The sequence below is a fragment of the Triplophysa dalaica genome, chromosome 23 (genome assembly GCF_015846415.1).
Source record: "Triplophysa dalaica isolate WHDGS20190420 chromosome 23, ASM1584641v1, whole genome shotgun sequence".
NCBI lineage: Eukaryota > Metazoa > Chordata > Actinopteri > Cypriniformes > Nemacheilidae > Triplophysa > Triplophysa dalaica.
Genome location: NC_079564.1, coordinates 19,816,962 through 19,822,752, shown reverse-complemented (window position 1 = coordinate 19,822,752; position 5,791 = coordinate 19,816,962).

The window sequence follows — 5,791 nt, the reverse complement described above, 5'->3', positions numbered from 1 at the left end:
ACTGAGAGTTCAAAGCTGAATGTGTTGTGCTTCACCAAGTATTACTCCTAGAGAAGTGATTTGATTTTGAGCGGAGAGTTTGACAGACTGAGGCGAGCTGCTGTAACAAATGTAAGCATCTTCAGCATCTGCTCCTCTGACAAACACAAATACCTCCAGCCAGCGTCTCTGCAGCTGTTCTGTTTACAGACTTTCACCGTCTCTACAGAACACAAGAAATATAGACAAACAAAGCTTCCACGGCTTCACGAGACAACATTTGATATCACACGACACGTCTGACAGAGAACAGTTTCTCTCTGATGATTCTACACCCAAACCACAGAAGTATCCGAATTACTCATCCTGAGGACAAAGACACACAAAAACATCCACACGAGAGAATTACAACCTCCGACATCTCATGCACAAGGCCAGAGTGTTTTTCATTTCTGACTGATCAAGAAAATAATGTTTTTTAAAGAGAATAAATCTGGTTCGTCCTTGATTTAAATTCCGTGGGAAATTTCTCCCCTGGTGAACATTTCTTGTGTGAAACCTCACCAAATACATTTGGGAAATGGATGTGTCTGAAAAAAACTGCTGAACGTTTGAAATAATTATTTATTATTCATGCTGCCATTACACGCTCACATTTGTATTTGTACTTTTATTAAATTCATTTGTCACATCACAGGAACATTTATATCTATAGTAAAACTGAAAGAATGTGAGCAGTTCTGTATAAACATCGACTCTAAGCCCTTGGAGAATCAGCACAGTTGTTTTTGGGGATCTTAGAATCAAAAGCTGGACTGTAAATAAGAACCATGTGAACTGAGTTTAAATCCAGAACTCCTAAGGGTTTAGTTTCAAACACAAACTGATGTCACAGAATCCATCGAAAACATGCAGCAGTGTTTCTTTCCTTTGTGTTTCTTAATAGGATTACTTTTTATTGTCAAAAGTTTATATGTTTTCCATGTCAAAAGCATCTAAGAAACCACATGAAGGAGGAGGTTCCGAGCGTATGGAGCAGAAAACAGAAGACAAACACTGAACTCATTCTCTTATGATGGCCGAGAGAAAGAGAGAATATTCCTGTCCCACCCCATAATAATACTGTGTGATGTGTAATAAATGATCAGATGAACACAAACTGTTCATCCAGAAAAAACAATGATTTTAAACAACACGGAACTCCATTGACTTCCACTGATTGACGTTTCTCAAAATATTTTCTTCTGTTTTCCACTGAAAAAAGACTCAGATATAGACAAGCAAACAACATCCCAGCTCAGTGGTAAGAGCATTGTGTTAACAATGCAAGGTTGTGTGTTCGATCCCAGGGGATTGCACATACCTATGTGTAAATGTGCAGAATAATGTAATAATGTAACTCACTTTGGATAAAAGCGTCTGCCAAATGCATAACTATTAATATAAATGTAAAAACAAACATGCACACACACAGACCCACACCAGTTGTGCAAAAATGGGGTATGCAGTAAGCCTATATATTTAAAATAAAAAATATAACAAAAAAGTCATTATCTAAAATGTTTTAGTTTCTATCATTTTAAACGAGTTCAATAACAATTTATTTTATTTAATCAAGTTATTATGTTGTCACTCATTATATAATCACTCTTTGTCAGTCAAATGACCAAATGGATCGAGCAAAGAAACTTCCCAAAGCGCAGAAAAGAACATGAAAATTAAAAACAAGTATTGACAAGTAAAAACAATGTCAATGTAGATAAACATCGATTATCATTTCATCTCTGTAAATCTTTAAGTTATTTAACGTCAGGCCCGTGTTCTGAATGTAGCGGCTACGACCGAGGGAGGTGCCGAAGACAAGGGGTGTGGCTAGGAGAATAAAGGTGCTCGGTAGGAAAGAGTTGGGAGACGTGTATGTTTCTGGCCGGCAGGAATGAAGGTGACACACCGACTCGCATGTTGATGTTGCGGTGCATAGTGCGTGTCCTGTGAAACACCCGGAAGGAATATTGGAAAGGTAATTCGCCTGTTTATTAAATTGATTAGGTTGTTGGTTTTAATATGGACGAGAAGGTTTTAATAGTTGTGTATTATAGCGTGTGACTTCCAAAGTGGACGGATGTTCATGACGGAATCTGAGGAGTTTGTTGGTAGTGACCGTGTGCGAGGGTGCACATAGGCAGGTCTCATTGGAATATTGAGACGGGTACGAAGGGGGTTTAATTGGGGAATGCGGGATGAGGGTTTTTAATGTAATTATAATAAAGATGTGTTGTTTTCATTTGCAGTACGACAACGGCTATTTTGGCTCGGCAAGGCCTAACCGTTGCTCTTGTTTATTTCTTATTTTTGGTTTAGGGTTTTCTTTTGGTTTCTTTTGGTTTGATGACGCATTTCTAGTCCACCTGATACGGGAGGGTGTCTTGGCCTAGAGAGGAGGCCCAGGTGTGACTAGAGTAATTTTTTGTTTGTTTGTTTGTTTGTTTGTTTGTTTATGTTAAGCCTTTCCCACTGCATGGCTGCCGCGAGGACGGAAGGTAAAACGCTGTAGGCAGAGATGAGACCTTAATTATTTGTATGTACAGAGTATCTCACCAGGGTTTCTTATGTGATTGTCATGCTGTGTTTGCGTGTATATTTTTGGTTTCTTTAATTTGATTTGCTGTGATATGGATGCATTGTAGAATCTCATCTCTGCTGAGGTAATTTGGGGACCGTCCTCGTGTGTAGTATTTGTGTGAATGCCACCAATAAACTCTGGTAAACTTGTACCTGAACCTGTTTTGCGTAAGAGTATTCATTGAAGAGAGTACTGTAACATTTTGGCGTAGTCGGCTGTTCTTTGTTGGTGGCATAAAATTAAGTGTAGTGGGAAAAATTTTTTGGGATAACAAGAGCAACAATAGGCTGTGGTGTACTGAGGATAAAACTTTGTGACCGCATCGTGGGAAAAGATTGCAGGTTGCGCTATGGACCTCGAGCAACAAGGACGGGAATTTGATGCGTCAGACTCCCCGGGGACTTCAAGTGGAAATATGGACAATGCTGATTCACCTGTAATGGACAGAGGGCAACAAGTGTTGTTGATTCAACAGGCTGAGAAGGTACCAAAGTTCTCAGGGGTTCTGAATGGGACAGATGCTGTTACCATTGAGGAATGGATTGAACTAGTTGAAATGCATGTTCAAACTAAAGCTACGATTAAGGAGAAAGCGTTATGGGTGTATAATCATTTAGAGGGTGCTGCTAGACTAGAGGTTAAATATCTTCCAAAGGTGGAAAAGGAATGTGTGGAAAGTATATTTCGAGTGTTAAGAGAAATTTATGGGTGTTCACATTCTCACATTTCCCTGCAACGTCGTTTTTTTAATCGTAAACAACGGGAGGGAGAATCTTTATTAGATTATTCCCATGCTTTAATGACTTTGACTGATCAAATTGTGAAGTCAAACAAATTGGCTGAGGCTAAGTCTCAAAAAGATCTTCGTGACCAATTTTGTGATGGGGTGAGGGATCCTACATTGGGTGTGAGACTAAGAGATCTAGTTCGGTTAAATCCTAATTGGACAATTCGTGATGTACGTAGGGAAGCAGTTCAATGGATAATACAATGTGAGGGACAGTATGTTAAACCAAAGCCAAAAGACACCCCATATTTTTCCAATGAGGCTCAGACTAAGGGGTTTTATGAACAGAAGCCTATAAAGCAGTCTGAGTATGCAGAACTTCGAGCTCTAATAGAGGCACAGCAGAGTCAGTTGGAATTATTGGTAAAGGCATTAAACCCAGTGAAACCGAGTGGTATGGCTTTTACCCCTACTCCTCCCTCTAGAAATAAGAGGATGGAGAGCGAGTTGAGATGTTTTCGGTGTGATCAGTTGGGGCACATGGCACGTTATTGTTCTGCTCCTCCACAGCTCAGGCCGAAACAAGCAGGAAAGAAAAATCTGGCTCAAGAGGGAAACTAGAACCCGCCAGTGTACAGAGCCACACGCTGGTGGGGAAAACATTAGGCCCGGTATGGAGACAATGCGAATACTTGTAAGCCATTGCCCAGTAGTAGAAGTGAAGTTTGGGGATAGGATAATTCCTTCTTTGTTGGACACTGGGTCAATGGTTACAACCATAACAGAGAGTTGTTATAATATGTTTTTCCCCAACTTCCGTTAAAAAATTGCTCGTGGTTAGATCTCAGAGCGGGTAATGGGTTAGAGTTACCTTATTTGGGCTATTTGGAATTAGATGTCATGATTTTGGGTAATTGTATGCCAGCTATGGGCGTACTGGTAGTGAAAGATCCTAAAGACCCACAGATGCAGTGTAGGAAACTAGAAACCCAAGGGGTGCTAGGAATGAATGTTATTAAGGGATTTTATCAGGAGTTGTTTCAGCAACATGGCACAAGCCTCTTTGACATTCCAGTTGTACAAGACTTGTCCTCAGGATGGAGAAGAGCTTTGAGGCATTGCCAGGTTGAAGAAACGATCTTGAACTCACCCGAAGCCTATAAGGTTAAAGTGCGGGGAGGATCCTCAGTGCAGGTGCCAGCGGGGGCTTTAACATTTGTCCCCGTCACATGCCCTAAGGTCCCTTCGCAGGGGCATGTTGATTTTCTGGTGGAGTCGTTGGATTTCGAAGAAGGCGGGTTGCCAGAGGGGTTACTGGTATCGTCAGCATTTATTTCTTCAGAAAATGGAGTTGCATATATACCTGTGACTAATGTTAGCCATTCGGATGTGTGGTTAACGCCACGGAGGGTGTTGGCACGGGTGCGGGTTGCCAATGTAGTGGCCGAACAGGCTTTACAGAATGAGTCTCTAATGCCATCTAGGAATAGGGAGAACACAAGTGTTGCAATGTCTCAGCAAGTTGAAGTGGTGGAGGGAGGTTGGAATCTTCCTTCTTTTAACGGATTAAGTGAGTCTGAACGGTTGCAGGCTAGGGCACTGCTGACCAAGTACCGCACAGTGTTCGCAAAGAACGACTTTGATGTTGGTTGCACTAACCTAATAACACACGAAATTCCCCTTTTAGACGAGACTCCGGTGCGCCAGCCCTATCGGCGGATTCACCCCTCACAGTATGAGGTGGTAAGAGCTCATATTAAACAGCTGCTGGATAGTCAAATCATCAGGGAGAGTAGTAGCCCCTATTCATCTCCTATTGTGTTAGTGCAAAAGAAGGATGGAGGCCTGAGAATGTGTGTGGACTATAGACAGTTGAATGCAAAGACAAGGAAAGATGCATTTCCATTGCCCCGGATTGAAGAGTCTTTGGATGGCCTCACCGGAGCAAAATGGTTCTCCACTCTGGATTTAGCCAGTGGTTATAGTCAGGTGGAAGTGGCTGAGAAAGACCGTGCTAAAACAGCTTTTTGCACCCCGTTTGGATTATTCGAATTTAATAGAATGCCATTTGGGCTATGTAATGCGCCGGGTACTTTCCAGCGCCTTATGGAGCGTATGTTTGGAGACTGTCGGTACCAATCAGTGTTATTGTACCTGGATGATTTAATTGTTTTTTCATCGTCTGTACAACAACACTTGGTGAGGTTGGAGGAAGTTTTTTGCCGGTTGCAGGGACAGGGCTTGAAAGCAAAACTGTCTAAGTGTAACTTTTTCCAGACACGGGTGAAGTACCTCGGCCATGTGGTCTCGACGGAGGGGGTGGCGACAGACCCTGATAAGGTTGCAGCGGTAAGGGACTGGAAAACTCCTAGTGATTTGGCAGAGCTGCGTTCCTTCCTTGGTTTTGCCAGTTACTATCGCAGATTTATCGGTGGGTTTGCAAAGATGGCAGCACCATTACA